Consider the following 18971-nt stretch of genomic DNA (forward strand, 5'->3'; position numbering starts at 1 on the left):
TTTCTCATTTTTTGTCCCCAAGTGCCCACCACTCACTTGCTAGTAATGTCCTCATTTAAAAGATCAAATATTCCATCCCTCTTGTTGCACTTTATTCTCATAGTTCATAGGTTAGTACTAGGCTAACTGCCCTTGCAAGCCATTTTAAGCCTAGCTAATTATCCCTTGTGAGATTCAAACCCTGTACTTTGTTTTTGTAAGGCAAACACCTTAACCATTAGGCCACCCGCCTAACCCAATAGTAAAGAAGCACATGCCCAAACAGGGACTTGAACCCTGGACCCTCAGATTAAAAGTTGGATGCTCTACAGACTGAGCTATCCAGGCTTCGAAAGGGGACACCTCTCAAAGGAAACTGCACACATACACACCCCCACATGCACATACACACTCACTGTTTGCAGGATTCAAACCCCTACCTAACGATGTTATGATACTAGAGAGAGATGCATTAACACGGCGCTCTATTTGCTTTACTGTATAGTGCATTTACTCAAGGTACAAGTCAGGGAGAACAAAATACGTTTCTTTTGTACTCATAGCTGACAAGCACACACATTACTTAAATCTCATAAAAGTTTTCCATTAGCTACCACACATAGCAGGGCTGAAATGTTACTTGGACAACTTCTATTTACAGTACTTCTTGGATAAAGCCACTCCATTCATTCATCTCAACCTGCAGACACTGAAAAGAGAATAAAAGGCCCTTGAAAAGTGGGTATATCCAGTCAAAATAGCAACATCTAATTAGCATGCAATCTGAATAACAAATGATACTTAACTCTTTCCACTTCCAGTAGGAATATAACATACTACTCAGAAATACATTTAAAAAACAGTGTCAAAAATAATTTTAGAATATAAGCACATTATCAAAGAATCAGTGTATTATCTCTAGACATTCAAGAATTGTATTGCACAATTCTTCATTTTCATTTCTGAAAAAGGGGGAAGTAAAATGTGTATCCGCTTCCTGTAAATTACTGGTACCACTAGTATATTGCTCATGAAGTGTTTTTTTCTGTACACTAGACAGCTTCAAAAATCACATGTCATGAACGGGATTTATACAAGAATATGATGGGGTAAATCAAGTCTGAAAAGAGGGACATTAGGGACATCCGATACAGGGGTAAATCAAGCCTTAAAATAGGGATGTTCTTCCAAAATAGTAACCATTCAGAGGTCTGTCCCCACTGAAGCCACCTCATTGTGTAAAAAATTCATCCTCTGATCTAAGAAATAGAACAATGGCACAACACTGGTCTGGCCACATTTTGGCACTAATACAAAAGAGGGAATTCTCCTAAAAAGACCCAGCAATATGGAGCTACCTACCTACAAAACCAATAAAAAAATTGAAGACCTTTACTACAAAGCTGAAAGAGCATCTTCTAAGGGAATGTACCTGTGCCTGCTCTCAAGGTAAAGGATAAACTATCAACTAAATATTTTCATTAAATGCGTAACCATTTAAACTTGTTACATAAACTCAATAAAATGATGCTATAATTTTATCTTGCCTCAAGGTAAATAATTTAAAAGTATTTTTTTAAACTTCTGTGTATATTGAAAATGATATTGTAGTGAAAGTTTGTAATGCTGTTGTGGAATGTTGCTTAATTTAAATTCAACATGTGCTATTTTTGAACAAACTGTATGTAATTAGGTTGAGATTTTTACCTCTGTGATATTGTTCTGATGTTCTAAATCCAGTTCTTTGTGAACATGTATGCTGTTGCCTGGGTGTAGCTGAAAAGAGCCAGATTTTCAGATCATCTATCCAGTTATCAAATTACAATACAAATAAATAAATAACATTTTCAAGATCATATTCCACTATGTGTTTGGATAGCTTACTCTTCCTAAACTTTTTGATTTTGTTTACTATTATCTGTTGATTCGTACTAAAGTTAGCACCAAGTTTTGTTTTTGTTGTTTCTGAGCATTTCTATTTCTTGCTTTCATAAACATAGCTAACCTGATTTTTGTACAACTAGTTAGGTGAAGTCCGTGTGTAAATTCACCACGGATGCTGCTGAAAGGAGGTGCTTGAAATGAGTAGGCATTAGCTATCAGTCTGGTAGTGACGTATCTTTGCTTAATTTGTACATCTACGAAGTAACATACAATAAAACCAAAAAGTAAAACTGTGACACAGACAAACCAGCTAGTAAAAACTAGAAAAAAAAGCCTAGTCAAGCTAGAGTTTTCACTGCATGATACCTTAAACCTCCTATAACAGAAGCCCATAGGATATATTAAAATGGTCCATTAAGGACATCAAGTGTTTTAGTTATATATGGCTTCTGAATTTCCATGACTTTTTCCTTTTTAAGTCTTTATGGACAGATTCAGGGTAACAAAGCCAATTTTTGATGTGCCTATTTATAGAAATCTAAAACAATATGTGAATTATCCACCTATTGATGGATAGCAACATTAAAGCAAATTCCAAGTGGTATTTGACTTTGTTGGCCTGAATCTGTCCATAATGACTTAAAAAGGAAAAAGTCACAGACATTCAGAAGTCATTCAGCTGAAGCACTTGATATCCTTAAGGGGTTATTTGAATATGTTCCATGGACCTCTACTACAGAAGATTTAAGGTATCACACAGAGAAAACTCTAGCGTAACATGCAATGAACTCATTCGTTTGAAAGCTGCAAATGTTTGGTATGTTGTAACAAAAGTCAGAATAAATTGTGGAAAATAATACTGCCTAACAATCGACAATGGTTTATGGGCTATTTCAGGAAATTCAGCTAGGTGCAATATTCCTGTAAAACATCCCTTGAAGTACAATATGTTTGAAGATAATTGCTTTGCCATTTTTTCATCATGGCCAGACTAGGTATATCAGGATCTACCTCAAGCACTGAAGTCCCATGCACTTGAAAGCCATTGTCACAAAGTCAGGGATCTGAGCATCTTGTAGCTTGTATTAGCTGCTTCTCATGCTCAAACTCTTTTATCAGTTTGAGCAAGCAACTATATGGAAGGAGATGGATGGAGATTTTAGGGTTACTGAAAGGGAGGTCAGTTTTAGGATTAGGAAGTAGGAAGGGATTTATATTGTTAGAGAACAGGAAAGACGTTTTTAAGATTAGGAAGGGGAAAGGGAGTTTTAGGGTTAGAGTGTTATCATGGAATTTAGGTTTTGGCAGGAGGGTTGGAGTTTTAGGTTTAAGGAGTGATTAAGTACTTTTGGATTAGGGAGGTAAATGGAGTTTTAGGGTAAAGGAGTGAGGACTTTGTGTGAGTTTTAGGATTAGAGTCAGGCTTCTGGTACAGCTATCAGTTTTATAAGGTAAGGTATTGAAAGGGCTATGTAGAAATAGGACATTATGATACTGGAAGTTTGAGCACTTGCTTTTTTGAGCAAGTGCGTTGCAAGCTAGTAGCATGTGAGTACCTGTAGTAGATGTAGTGCATCATTGTATTAACTGCAAAACTTGCTTTTGTATCTTATTTTTCTATAATGTGACTCCTTCAGTGATATAAATGGCAGTAAATGAGATTTTTTAAAATGCTGACAGCACTAGCAAAATTTAATAATAGTAGGTATAGCTCTTAAAAAGATGTGGTCTAAATAGTACACTGAGGGAACTTTTCCACTCAGCATCAGTTTTACATGTGCCAACTAATCTGATCCAGAAAAATACCTAACATTGTGGAAGTGAAGGCAAGTTAACCAATAATTTTTCTGTGAATCTCCATGATTATATAGTATAATTATAATATTTGTCTTTGGCTTTGACAACACTGCGCTATAAACTAAGCAACATTTGTTGATGTTCAACTTCCAACTACACTGGAAACCAACAGTTTGTTTCTTATTTTTGTAAACTTAGACCAAATGTGAGCTAGCATGCAGGACACATCAGAAGGTCTGCTTTAATAAAACAGATACTTTTCAAACTTCATTGGATTAGCAGAATGTCTGTATGGAAGGATTGTTATTCGTAAACAAGTAACTAAATAAATTGTTTCTTACTAAGAGTGATCCAATTGTAAGAAAGCAAAATAATTTGAAAAACAATAATTTTCCTTTTACAAATGAGCTTGACCCCAATGTATTAAATGTAGAATTCAAACACTAAAATTAATTTACATACATAAACAGAAAGACATTGGATTCTGCCTATCTCTGTGAATGTCTGCCTCTCACTGCACAATGTAAGTTACAGCTACCTTGCCATCTTAAATGTAACAGATGATACAGGCTAGTATTAAAAGAAATCAATCATAAGACACAGGCACTTTGCTATGGTTGCATTTTTTTTTAACAAAAAACATCTTTATTGAATTATCATGTATGATATAGGCCATGTATATAAATGGTAATAAATCATAGTGACACAATCCCATTTTGCCTTTGTTGTGGTTTAATAAAAAAGAGAATATCTAGCACTAAAAAGGTGTTACTCAGCAAAAGGTAATTATATGTAGGTAAAGCAAAAGACAGAATTCATTAGGTTTATCTTCAAATGACGATTCCTAGCTCATTCAACTATGGTAGTGTCATGACAGAAATATAGGTCACATAAACACTTTACAAGAAGTGAGGTGGCATTTGTATCCTGATAGTCAATAGATGGGAAATTAATGGAAGGGAATTTCATGAAACAATTACAAGGAAACTACCAAAGATGTTTAAAATGCTTTTACAGACATGCACTGGGCAGTGTAAATTTAGCATTGTACTTGTGTTTTACAAAAGCATACGGAATGTCTGTATTTTGCAAGAAATTATGTGATTTCTCTATCCTGATAGCCAGTAGTTGATGAATGAATACAAGAAAATTTCAGGAAACAGTTACAGGAAAACCACCATAAATGTTTTAAATCAAAACTGCCTTCCTCTTTTGAAGCATAACATATAGTATAAACTTACCATTATATTTTATGTTTCACATAAACTACTGACTTTGCAAAGAATCAGTGAGCAAATCCTACCTCAATAGTAAGTTTGAGTGCTAATTAATAACAACTTCCAGCTCTGCTGCATATAGTTGTCCAGTTAGTATAAAAATAGAATACTTCACTAATGAAATTGTAATATTCACTTGAAGTGCATTCCTAGTACATACCTGAATCTATTTTTTTGTCAGTGCTTTTGTGCTGTTTGCAGATGTAGAACATATGAATGATTGTCCCATACCTATAAGCATAAAAATAATAAAAAAAAAAAAGCCATGTCAAGTAAGATGCAGAAATAAGATATCACAGCAGAACTGGTGGGAGTTTACCCTAATTCATGGTATGGGCTTTGGGCATTGTTCTACTATAACTGAAAGTTTAAGCAAGCAACCTTGCAGAGTTTAATGAATTAAAACAAGATTTTTTTGGATAATTGCTAATCTTTCTTCTGCTGCTGTATGAAGATGCCAGTTGCATTATCTTTCCGCATAATAATGCAATTTAACTGTCATTTTTTCCCAGGTTTTTTATTCATATTATTAAAACAAAGAGAAAAACTAAACACAATATTTACAAACACTATTTACTTATATTAATCACACTTTAAACTTACAGTCAAAATGATTTAACAACAACATGCTGGTAATTCATTAGATATATTTATTTAAAACACTTTTAATTTTATCCAGCCTTTAGAATTAGGCTGTTTACCATTTAATTTTAAGGTTATAATATTAATTTCTTTCCGGTATATAATGAAGACCAGTCTAAGAAACACAGTAAAGCTTGGCACTGTTTCACTTTTCCAATTTGAAATAACAACTTTCCTTGATATAATTAATAAAGTCGAGATTAAGGATATTGAGAAGAACTTCTACAATTTGATAATACAGCATTTGTTAAAATCAAAGTATCAGATGGTATATGCTTATCAGACCACGGTGCTTTTAGAAATAAATGAAAATCCTCCAAACACTTATTCATTTTTTTGCATTTAAAAAAATATGGCACCAGTCTGCCTTAATTGTTTTTTTTGTTTTTAATCAACAGCAAGAATTTTCAGTGATTTTGAACAATTTAGTAATTTGATGAGGAATAATAAAAACTCTATATAAGTATTTCCAAGTAAGCACTTTCCAAAATTCTATTTAACAATTGTTAACCAGGAAAGTCCAACTTGGAACAAAGCCAGTTTTCAGCAGATGTCTGGGGAGAAGCAATGCCGATGCATGTCTTTGTGATGTGCTAGATTTTAGTTTAACAGACTTTAAATTTTTTCTTTATTTTTATCATTGTCAATGTCATTTAGGTTATTAAGTTTAAGAAACTCCCAGTTTATATTATTAAACTTTACATCTAATTCTCTAGTTAATTTATGTCATCTTGAAACAGATGGTTTAATAAATCTATTGCCTGTTATAACTAAAGAGAAATATTCTAATGTTCCTGGAAAGTTTTTTTCTCATTACGAGTCATCGGTAGCATCTTAAGTTTCAATCAAATCACTTTACTTTGGTCACCATGTTATCTGTCAAAGAGCATTGAATTTCATACTGTTGATTCTTGGAAATAAAACTCTCAACAGCAAGACTGAAAGGAAAACACTGATGGCCGTCAGGCTTGATCATGTGAGGGGAGACTTGCACCATGTGTATGATCTGGGAGAAAGGTGATGTAAATTGTGGATGTGAACATTTCCAGCAAACACCAATTTAACCAGAAAACTCTAAGGAAACCACAAAAAGCAAGCAGTAAATAATTAAAATGCAATCATGATATCCAACTGGAAAGGACACAAAATAGCATTAAGCAAGGCTCCTGCATGCAGATTTGAACCAGCAAACCTATAAGTACTAGTCCATGTCTAACAACACTTTACTAATCAATGGCTGGCGCAATGCCACTGAAATTTACTTACTTAAACTTTCCTAGTGCTCATGCTATGGGAGTGCTACAGAATCCTGAAAGCCCAAAATCCTGAAGAACAAAATCATGAGACCAAAATCTCGAAAGTTCAAAATACTGAAAACTCAAAATACTGAAAACACACAGGATACCAGCAGTTCCAGCACAAGTACATAAAGAGACAATAAAACATGAACCATATTACTGTTCTCCAAGTATAAGCAAGGGGGCAAGCACACCTACACCCCCCCATGTGGGGAGCTGCACCCCCCACACCCCCTGCTACTTAAATATATCAACTCCAAGATTGCACTTAGTGTAATAAAGTGCAATTTCAGACTTGATATATTTAAGTAGCAGGGGGTGTGGGGGGTGCAGGGGGGCTTGCCCCTTTGCATATAGTTTAAGGGTAATATGTTTCTGTGTGTACTTGTACTGGAATATAGTAAGTGTTGGTATCCTGTGTGTTTTCAGGATTTTGAGTTTTCAGTATTTTAAGTTTTCAGTGTTTTGAAGTTTCAGGATTTTGGTCTCAGGATTTTGGTCTTCAGGATTTTGGGCTTTCAGGATTCTGTAGTGCTCCTCATGCTATATAATGAAGCCTTATGCCTTTTCCTTTCCATCTCACTGTTTTGAATTTTGTTATTTCAGTCATCATTATGAAGACTCAATGCTTTTGACTGATAATATGATGATTGAAGTAATGTGAGTCAGTCAAAGCTGCCATCAGTCTTCTCACCTATAATAACAATTAGCAAAAAATGTTCAGATTTCAACTGACATTTAAACATATTTTATCACTAGATAATGATTTAACTCATGCCAAACAATCTGACCAATATATGAGATTATGACATTTTAGACTCAGTGTCTTTAATCGCATTACTTTCTAAAAATCCATCTGAATTTGCTATTGGAAATAAAGATAATAACCATTTTTAACAATATGGATTTTAAAGATGCAATTTTTAAAATACTTTAATAGTAGATTTATATAAACAGATTTTGTAAGAATGCTTATACCACACTACAATAATTTTGATCTTCTTCTTTTGGCTTTTCCTAGTTAGGGGTCGCCACAGCGGATCACCTTGTCTGCTCATGATTGGCAGTGGAGTTTTACAGTGTCGAGTTGTCAGCCCGGTGCCCAACCTTCCACAGAGGGCACACACACACACGCACTCACACCTAAGGCTAATTTAGAGTGTCCAATCCACCTGCAGCATGTCTTTGGGAGGAAACTGGAGCACCTGGAGGAAACCCACGTGACCACAGGGAGGACATGTAGACTCTGCACAGAAGGCACCCCAGCCAAGGATCGAACTGGAGAAACTCCTGTTGTGAGGTGGCAATGCTAACCACTGCACCACCGTGGCTGCCCCACACTACAATAATTTTGATGATCCATAACATTGCATTATTTGCAATATCTGAAAGATGTGGAAGAGGTTTAATGTTTATAGCATCACAAAAATGTATGTGTATTAGTTTCCATTGTATGCTATGAACAAGATCTCTTCAATATAATTTTAAATATAGACATGAATGCATAATTTTCTATATTTGGAAATCCAATGTCATCTTTTTTTCTATGGTCTTATGTTGTTTGTAAATGCAGTACTGGTCTATACAGGATACCAGAAAAAAAAATGTAAAAAAATCTTACTTATTTTTTTTTTTATTCTTTCTTTTGAAACCATTAAAGCTGTTGACTGTATTACATATAACATTTTAGGTAATAGATTATCTTCAAAAGCAAAATATAATAAATTCCATTTATTAATCCAAAAATTGATCTCTTCTATCACTTTATTCTTCTCTTCTCTTATAGTTTCAAGATTATCTGAAATTTAAATTCTTAAATATTTGATACTAGTTTTAAATGAGCCAAAATGCATTTTTTGCAATTCTAATTTCATAAAATATGAATTATCTTGTAAGCTTTAAACATCTTCATCCCAGTTTTTAATTTTTATTTTATATCAATTTCTATTTTTGTAAAAGATGCACTTTATGATAATCCCATACTATAATATTATTTACAGAATTCCATATATTGTTTAATTTCTTTAATTGACCATTCCTTAAAGTCATGCTGAGCAGTTAAATTGGCTAGAATTAAATTTAATTGAAAGGTCATAATATTTAGCATTATGGTCTGATAAAGAACTTTATTCAAATTAACTTGTAGATCATTTGATATGCACAATCTATCCTTGTCTATGTTCCAGAAGCATACGAGTAATATGTAAAAATAGAGACTATACCTCCGTGAAGGACATTACATCTTTGAGACCTATATTTTTGACCCATTTTTGAGTACTTCAGCTGTAACAGTTATCCTAAGTTCTTTTTTAGACAACATTTCATTTTATTTCGTAACAATTGAAATGTGCTCCTTAACTACCTTTGCTCCAACACTTGAAAATCAGTACACATTCACAACAGTATAAATACTTCTATATCATTTCCATATAAACAGTGGCATTCATTTCTCATCTGAAAATGCATTGTGAATTTCTGGCAGAACTGCAAATTATTTCCATAATATAGTCATTCTTCTTCCATTTTCTTTGCAAGGAGAAGCCATTAAGATACTACAGTCTTTAGTATTTATTTTTAAGACCTTACCAAAAAGATTTCTTCCTTGCAGTTTGTTTATTATGTTTAATAAACCTAAACAATGAGTTTCCTTTACCACCACCATTTATACCATTTATATTCAGTGAGATAACTTTCAAAACACTCATTTTAAATGGCAAATTTGCTTGCTAGATCGAGTCAAGATCTTGGCAAATATCATATTTTTTGTTACCCCAATTTCCCAGGTAGTGATACTAACAATGTGATTGCCATCATTTCCCATAAAGAAAAATGACCTCTAAGAAAAAAATAAGAAACTGTCATAACCAAAATAAATAAAATAACACCTAACTTACTAATATAAACAATACTACCCCTCAATACCATGGAAACTGACATTTCTATTGAAGTGTAGCTGACTAAATTGACTAACTTCACTTGAATTATAAAAAAATAATGCATAGCAAATGAGAACTCCAGATATATTACATAGTTGTAATTTAAGACAAATATTGTACTAATGAAAAATAAAGCATTGAGTGAGTCATCTTGTTCATTTAAGCAATGAATAAAACATTGAACTGACAATAAAGTAGTGAAATAATTTTAAGGATCAAAAAAAAACTTTTATTTTGACCAGGTTTTGTAATCTAGATGGATAAACTCAAGATCCTTAAGGGCAGTAAAATTATTGTCAAAAGAGACTAAATTAGAAAGCACTCTTCTGAAGCTGCATGTAGTCTACCACCTTAGCTCAAAATCTTATTAGCTATAATTTCCAACTGTCATTTTTTAATGCTATTGCCTCTTGTTCATTCATTTTGCCTAAATACATATTTAAAATGAAGGAGCTTAAGTACATTAAACATGTTTGCCCTTGTAGAATTATGTTGCTGAGATATAAATCTTGCAATATTTAAATTCAGCCTCTTTGCCTCATCTGATGGCACATAGAGATAAGGCACCAAAGTATGAGCTCTTGGAACATATATGATTCACAAAAGTGAAATAAGATGCAGGCTAAATGGCAAAATGTCAGGAAAAATGATAGCAGCAGTTTTCATCACATAAAGAGATGACACTCTATAACTCATATGAAGCTGCAAACTGGAGATCACTTGTTAGAAATATAAATGTAGGCAGGTCATGATGTAAGGACATGTCTGAAATTGAATTGCTAATATAGTACTGTGTAATGAGTAACTTTTCTACCACATGCAGAACATAATTTCAACTTTAAAGGAAAGTTTTATGCACGCACACACACACACACACACACACACACGTGTGTGTGTGTGTGTGTGTGTGTGTGTGTGTGTCTATGTGTCTGTGAATGCATATATGTAATCTATATTTAGTGCTTGCCTATATCACCAGTTATTAATTCTGGTGCCCATCACAATGATTCACATGCTGATCTCCTCAAAAAAGCATCCAATAAAAGAACATGGGAATGCAAAAGGAAAACATAGGATAATTCCTTTTGCAATCACTAAGTAACAGTCATTTCCCCTTAGTAAAGCACTGTCTAATGCAAATATGCAACATTCCCTGCTGTGCAATAATGGTCCCAAAAGAAAATATTTTATGTGTAAATACCAAAATTATAGTGCAAACCCTGATGACAAATGCAGCCATGATAATAAAACAAAAATAAAGTCATTTACTTGTGCGAGTCAATCTCCCACACCTACCAGTGCAGTAACTTTGCTCCACACCCCTTTACTTTTATATACTTTCTCCATGGTTGCACAAAAATGAGCACAAGGCAACCTCCACAATTATGTAGTAGTTGAGCAGACCAAGGCTGACCATAGCATCACAACATGCTGTATGACTACACACATTGTAACAGCTTACACGACCATCAACAAACTGTGGATTTGAAGAAATGCACTGATTTAAGAAATAAATTGCATTCTTCATGTTGTTGCATGTGTACTTTCATTAATCCCAGATGCATCTGTAGATTTTATCAGACATATTTTCTTCTCACCATAGATCTTTTACATCTGTTTTGAATTATTCATTTTTTTCTAGTTAAACATTTCAAAATATGCCATTTTAGTTTCTTAAAGTTTCTCTGACACATTCATGCCTTACGTTTTCACAGTGTAAGGTGTCGGATCCTGTAAAAATGACTGTCAGGAAAACCTGAGTTATTACATTAGGTTATGCTCTTCTACAGACATTATTTTATATTAGCATATTTCTTCCCAGAGGCAAGAATTTGAAATATGCAAAAGCAAAGCAAGGGTTTCTTTCCATACGAGTTATGCTTGACAAAGATAAAGTGGGTAATAAAGCATCTTTATTTAGATCAATATGCTAGATTATTGTTTGTACATGTGTATCTGTCTGTTTCCTTAAGAACTTTTATGAATACTACATTGGTATGTCTGTATATTTTCTGTTATTTGCTATAACTTCTTATTTGCACAGAGGTCCAGCTGCTAATAATGCTACATGAAATGATTTTAGAAACAGGATATACTCATTTCTATGCTACCGATGCCAGTTAAATGCCACAGCTCTTGCAGAAAATAATTTCTGAGAAATGATAAGAGTTTGCAAACATATTCTTTAAACTTTTCATACTGCTCTAAAAAGAAATTGCAAAAAACATAGAGCCAGAATGATGAGAGGCACTGCCACATTCAAATCACATTCCAAGTGTATTTGCGAAGCAAAATAAAACATGCAGTTTTGCAGATTAAAGAGGTTTTTCATGGGCTATTGTTACGTTGTTCAGAACTCTAAGACACGCTGATCTTTGGTAATGAAAAACTGAATTGTCAAAGTGCTGGACAAATAAAAGTCAACTTTATTGAATTTTGTGCAGTGTAATTTATAATGCATATGCATTTCATGAGCATCTTAAGGGGCCATTGAAACATGAAAACAAAGGGAAATGTGTGCCTCTGTGTGTGTGTGTGTGTGTGTGTGTGTGTGTTTGCGCCCGCACGCATGTGCGCACTGGTGTTGGTGTGTTTGAACATACAATGAAAAGAAATGAAACTAAATGCAAGATTTTTGTGACATTAGTTATTAATGTTTCTTCCTTTCTGTTTTCCTAATGCTTAAGGAATATAACCTTTCAAAACTAGGCAGAATTTTGCAGAATCACACAAACTTATGAAAGAAAAGGAAGAGGCAAAACCAAGTCAACTTACTTAATCTATTCCATATATTACACTCCTTACATGGACAGGAAATATCATATGGCATCCTGCTCTTGGCCAAGAAAACCAAAACACAGTTGGAGTAAAGGCTCAGTGGAGAAAATGTACATAAAATTCTAAGAACAAACCACTGTTACCAACATGGAGCATGAAGCAGTTTTAATAACCAAGAAAAACGCAAAGCTTTCAGGTACAAAGTATCCTTCTTCAGTGCTCTTGGCATCAGTATGCATGGCAGTTGGCTTCAGCCACTGCCTGAAAATGCTTTGATTATAGTTTCTTTACATGTGGTGTGAAATTAGGAAGCACAATTTTGGTTGTACTTTCCTTAAATTCTAAAAATAAGTGAAGTTGTGTTTTTTTTTTTATAGCTTCACTTGACAGGTTGGTACATCTATCAGGTATGTAGTAAATTGTTCATTTTGTCAAGCTTCTGTAAGTAGCATTTGCAATAATTGCTAAATGACTATAAGAAAGATTACACAGCAGTTTGATGCAGTACTGTTGCTTTTTGATGCATTGACCAAAATAGCTTCTATATTACATCTTCGTCAGACCAAGCACATCCGTTATAGCAATAACCCATGGCTGGGTGTGGGTAATGCTGGATGTATCCACTGTTAGCATGGTTTTGGTCACAAGGGTGAAACCCAAGTGACCAAACAAAGTGCCAACTCTGGGTAAATCCAGCATTACCCTCACCCATCCATGGATTATTGCTATTATACAATGACATTATTTAAGAAAAAAATTACTTACTTTTCTTAAATAATGTCTTTGTATAATGGCTACGTGGTGTTCTGCTTTCTTTTGGTATCCTGCTGCTTTCTAGATGTACTGCGAATGCATACGGGACTTGCTGTATATCAGTGCATTGGAAAGGAAGCAAGGAAAACAGGAAGATCTCCATTGCTGTTTTTTTTTAGATAAACTTTTAAATCCAAACATTTCAGAGGTACAAGAGAGAGACAGGACAGAAATATAAGGAAAATCAGGTACATTTCTTTAGTTTTGCATAACATGCCTGATTTTCCTTGTATTTCTGCCCCGTCTCTCTCATATCTCTAAACTGTCTGTGTTTTATACTTTGTACTTCTCACCCTCTTAGCTCAAGACATGGTATATGCTTGAATTTACAATGGCCATGCTGTTCGGGCTGACAGTTCAGCATGCACACTTTTGAATGTTAATGACCAGTCATTGTATAATTTAAAATTTATCATTATGTACATACAGCACTGACTTCTAAAGTCTGCACTTTGTGATAGATAGATAGATAGATAGATAGATAGATAGATAGATAGATAGATAGATAGATGATAGATTTATAAATAGATAGGTAGATAGACAACTAGATAAACACACAGAAATGTGTATATATATATATATATATATATATATATATATACACACACACACACACACACACACACACACATACATATCTGTACTTATATTTATATCTATGTACACACACACACACACACACACACACACACACACACACACACACACACACACACACACACAGATATATATCACACACACACACACACACACACACACACACACACACACACACACACACACACATATAAATATATATATATATATTAATACATACAAATACACACATGCACAAACATATAGCCAACTTTATGCACCAGCAAACCCTTTGGTCTCTGGAAGGCCCCCGGGGCTCCCAACCACAGCAAGTTATCTTATCCTAATATTTTATCACATGTCTGTCAGACCATCAGAAGCAAGTATAGCAATCTTGTATAATTAATAAACCAGGTGGGTAATAATTCTTATTTGTACCTTCTTTAAATTTCAAAGATATCTCTCATTATAGAAGGAGTGTTTTATCGAGTAACAGGCTTTACTAGTCTATTAAATTGCCCCAAACCTTGGTAGTGAACATTATCTGCACTAAAACTAACAACATAGTAAGCATTAACTCCCTACAATGCTGTGGCTGAAGGGGGCCCTTTAATCATCCTTGACTGTGTAGGGAACTCACAAAAGCTGTTGCAGGTTGGAGAAAAATGGGGATTAAAAAATGTATTAATTTTGCAGTTACATTCGTTAACCTGAACATGGCTGTGATATGACCTTGTTAGGATAAAGTTGATAATGAACATGAGTAAGATTACGACTAGAGAGATTAGCAGCCCAGATAAATGAATCTCAGTGTGCACCTTGGATTTTAAGAAGAGCTGATGCTTCTAGCCTTCAAGGATGGTCTTCTCTTTCAGGGAGTTTTCAGAACACCCAGTACTATAACTTTAAACTTCTTTCCTGAAGAATTGAACATGAAGCCAAAAATAATGGTAGAATACAGGCTCAAAATCAAGAATACACTTAAATATCACTCTAAACTAATGTCTTTCAGCTTTTCCTGGTCAGGGATCACCACAGCGGAATGCCGGTCTGCTAATGATTTACAGTGATTTTTACAGTCCCGAGTTGCCAGCCTGATGCCCAGCCTTCAAGAAAGACGCACCTACCTGCATGTCTTTTAAATGTCACTTGACTGTGGGGAGGACATGCAGACTCCACAAAGAAGGTGCTCCAGCCGAGAATTGAACCAGAGAACCTCTTGTTGTAAGGCAACAATGGTAACTGCTGCACCACTGCGGCCTTATTACTCTAATTCACTTAAAAAGTTAATAGAATAACACCCTTTGTGTCAACATGCATTTTTTGGACAATAAGAAGTATAAAACTCTGATGTCTGGATTTATTGACTGTCTGTAATTCTGAATAATTTACCAGCAAATTAAACATTTTACAAAGGTCAGAGCAAAATTTATTTTATTATTTAACTTTTGTTTACTGGGAAAGGGTCCACTGTCAGTGAAGGCCCAGAGAGAAATGCTCCAGATGCATGCCTTGAGAATGTAGAAGCAAACCTGAGTTCCTGGAGGAAACCCACATAAATGCAGACGCTGCACAGAAGGCACCCAGCCAGAAATCGAACTGGAGAACCTCTTGCTGTGAGATAACAATGCTAACCACTGCACCACTGTGCTGCCCTGTTTTAAATTATGAGCAAAATCATGGAAGGTCTGTGAAATCAGGAAAAGTGACAGATATGCATTACTTCTTAATGAGGTAAATAAAAGTGACTCACCTCTGCTACTGTTTGTCAACTGCTAAACTGCGGTCACTGATCTGGTGGCAATATCAGCGTTGCCCAATGTACTGCTATTTGCTGAATTAAGTACAAAACTAGTATTGCTAGAGCTTATGCTTTTGTGTTTGTGGTGGGGCTGAAACAGTATCCCTAGGATGACATTTCACCCAAGTTCAGAACTTTACATAGAGTTGTTGTGATGTATCATCATTGCAACTAAATGCCAATAACTGTAAATGTCTGTTTGTGAGATGTGCCAACATAGTGCGGTACATAGACTTGTTGTAATGTAAGAATATTAAAGCTACAGGCCAGTCTGTGTGTTATCTTCCTAAATGTTTACAGCATGAACTAAAAGGTTGCTTGAGAGGGGTGGTATTGACAATGTAATGTAAGTGCCTAGAGGGCCCACAACGTGACTTCTGCTTGGGGCCCCCAAAATACTAACACCAGCTCTGTGCACTCACATATAGATACACGCAAACACACACACACACAAGCACACACGCACCATCAACTCCCCCTTTTCCAATTTTCTACAATGGGTCAGGACGTGGTGCGAATTGTGTATGTGAGTGTCTAGTTTGCTGAATTCAGAAATATAGTATGATTAGTGTTATGTATAGGATGAGATTTGTGTTGAACTAACAAAAGTTTTTTGTATAACTACAGTTCCAGCATTAGTTGTGGGGCTGTCTGAGAGTGTTATGCATAGAATGAGGACTGGGTAAGGGGATAGCTTTAGTGTTGTGCGTGTGAGTCTTGCATGGATATTTTGTCCAAGTTTATAAAGATACTAAGTCCAAGATGGCCATTTCTTGGGATATTTCCATTCCTCTGCAGTGTTGCTGTTATGGACTTATTATTTGGAAGTTCATGGGGGCAGGGAGCTTACCACTCTGCAAAAACAATTTAAAAAAGAAGAGCAATTTATGATATACACCTGTCTGTATTTTCTGTGGTTTTCTTTTTGACACATTGACACCCAGCATTAGTAGTGCTGACATTTCAGTAGGGATCCTTAATCATCACTTTTTCCAAAAAAACACCATCGTGAGAAGAGCAGTTTGGAGCATTGCTTGTTACGGTGACTTAATATGACATGGCTTGAAATGGCTCCAATAAATACAACTCCAGACAAATGCCAGATACTTTAATAAAACAACAAAGCTTTCGGATTATAAATCCTTCATCAGTGTTACAATACCTATACTGAATTCTAAAACCATAAATAGTCAATTAAACAGTCTCATGATAACAGCCAGCCTATAAACATAAAAATAATTACAATAATCATTTAATTATTTAAAGATTGTTTATATATATATATATATATATATATATATATATATATATATATATATATATATATAAACATATATTAAAATTTCATAAAACCATTCCTCATCTTATTTCTTTCTGTTTTTTAACTAGTATTGGTTTAATAGTCAGTGTATTATTCAGTCCTGGTTTCATATCAGCTCTCAGCCTAATTATCCAAGTATACTCTCTATTCTCTAGAACATTGTTTAGGTCCCCACCCTTAATCTGCTATTACTCTGAATTTAAAGCTACGGGCACTTCCATTTTCCATTACATGCTTACTTAAAGCGTTACTTTCTATTCTCCTACATATATTTGAAACCTTCTTTTCCCTTTATGCTTCTGAGCATCGGCTGCTCTGTGTAAGATAAAATTTTGATTCTTTGGCATTAACTGTTTTGTGATGTCTTTTCTGTTGCCTTAACTGCTTTAAATCTTACAATATTTGGTGATTATTCTGTTGCTTTGTCTGCTTTAGGTAATATAGTATTCTGTAATTATACTGAGTTAATATTGCTTGCATATGCAGTTTCTGGTCTACTTTTTTTCGCGACTCTAGTTTTGTGAATATTTAAAGTCTATTTTCCCTGTTGTAAGGAGCTCCAGCTCCTTATGATCACGGGTAGCTTAGCGTTTGAATTGTACTCATCTTATTTCTTGTTTTTTAATGAAAGAAAACTGTAAATGTGAATATTTACCAACTAAGTTTCTTGCTGCAAGGAGCAACAGTACCTTAACTTCACATTTAGATGTATCTGTAGTATTTTTACTGCCATTTCTTGGTGTAACACTAAAGTAAAAGGAAGAACTATTGCCTGAAAGTGTACCAGTTGTTGTTGTCCTCAGTATCCTGGATTTCTGTTTTCCTGATTTGTGAATTATTGCCTTGTGTATGTCTACACTGTGCTGCTAACTACTGTTGTTCTGTATTACTTTATGCATAGGTGTAAACACTGCTGCGTTCTTAGCTAGCTATGTGTGTAAGACACTCATACAATGCAGATTAATGCTAGGTCTACTGTCTCTGCCTACCCGTATTAATTTTTTTCTCTCTACCCATGGTATTTTTGTCTCTTGCTCTTTTCCTGACTTACTTACTCATAACTAATCTCCCTCCTCTCTGTTTTTATAGCCCTAGTGGATTTTTCCCTGTGGTTTTCTCCTGGCCACAGTACAGGCAACACAGGTTTAAGGACCTTAACAGATAACTGCAACTCTAACTATCTGTCCGGAAGCCACCATTTTAAGCATAAAATAATACCACTGAAGTATGTGTCCCAGTAAATAACTACTATATAAGCTAATCTTTTAATTAATGCTAGACTTTATAAGCACAACAAGAATTTACAGTGTTTTTTTTTGCTAGTCACCATGAAAAGCAGATGCCAGCAGCTCCTATCCTTTCTCTTTGGTTACCCACTATCCTCATACTGTTTCTGTGTATATTCTCCTGTTCTGCACTTTGCCCTTCCCTGAATTCATTTCTAGCCTCACTCATAATTGCCTTTCCTAGTGCACCTGCCCTATTTTACTGTCTTCAGACTCTTACATATTAATGTTTTTTTTTTGTTTTGCCCTGCTTTTAGCTGCTAGTAATACCTCTCCTCCACCTCCAAAGCCCCTGTCTATTGTAGCTTATTTTAGCCATACAGCACTGGGTTTGCTTCAAGTAAATCTACTTGTGTAGCTTGAGGCCAGTGTCCTTTTGTAAGCTTACTTCTGCTCATATTTTATTTCTTTTTATTTTATTTCTGGTGACTATACTTTTTAGAAACTTTATATCCTTGTCTCTCAAGCTAGTTTTTCACTATCATTTTCTGATTGTTTCTATGACTTCATCTTGACCTGGGTGCTAGCCCCGCTCTGTTCACCCTCTCTACGCTTGGGCTCACTTTGCTCCCCTACCCTAACC

The 18971-nt window shown here is 34.8% G+C and overlaps 1 non-coding gene across 1 annotated transcript; it reads right to left on the bottom strand.

The window, feature by feature from the left end:
* Positions 1-254: 254 nt before the first annotated feature.
* Positions 255-327, bottom strand: TRNAK-UUU. Its single transcript has one exon. It is a non-coding gene; the product is annotated as a tRNA-Lys (tRNA).
* Positions 328-18971: the final 18644 nt, after the last annotated feature.

This window comes from Protopterus annectens, chromosome 14.part0 (assembly GCF_019279795.1).
Source record: "Protopterus annectens isolate FY-2018-M chromosome 14.part0, PAN1.0, whole genome shotgun sequence".
Lineage (NCBI taxonomy): Eukaryota > Metazoa > Chordata > Ceratodontiformes > Protopteridae > Protopterus > Protopterus annectens.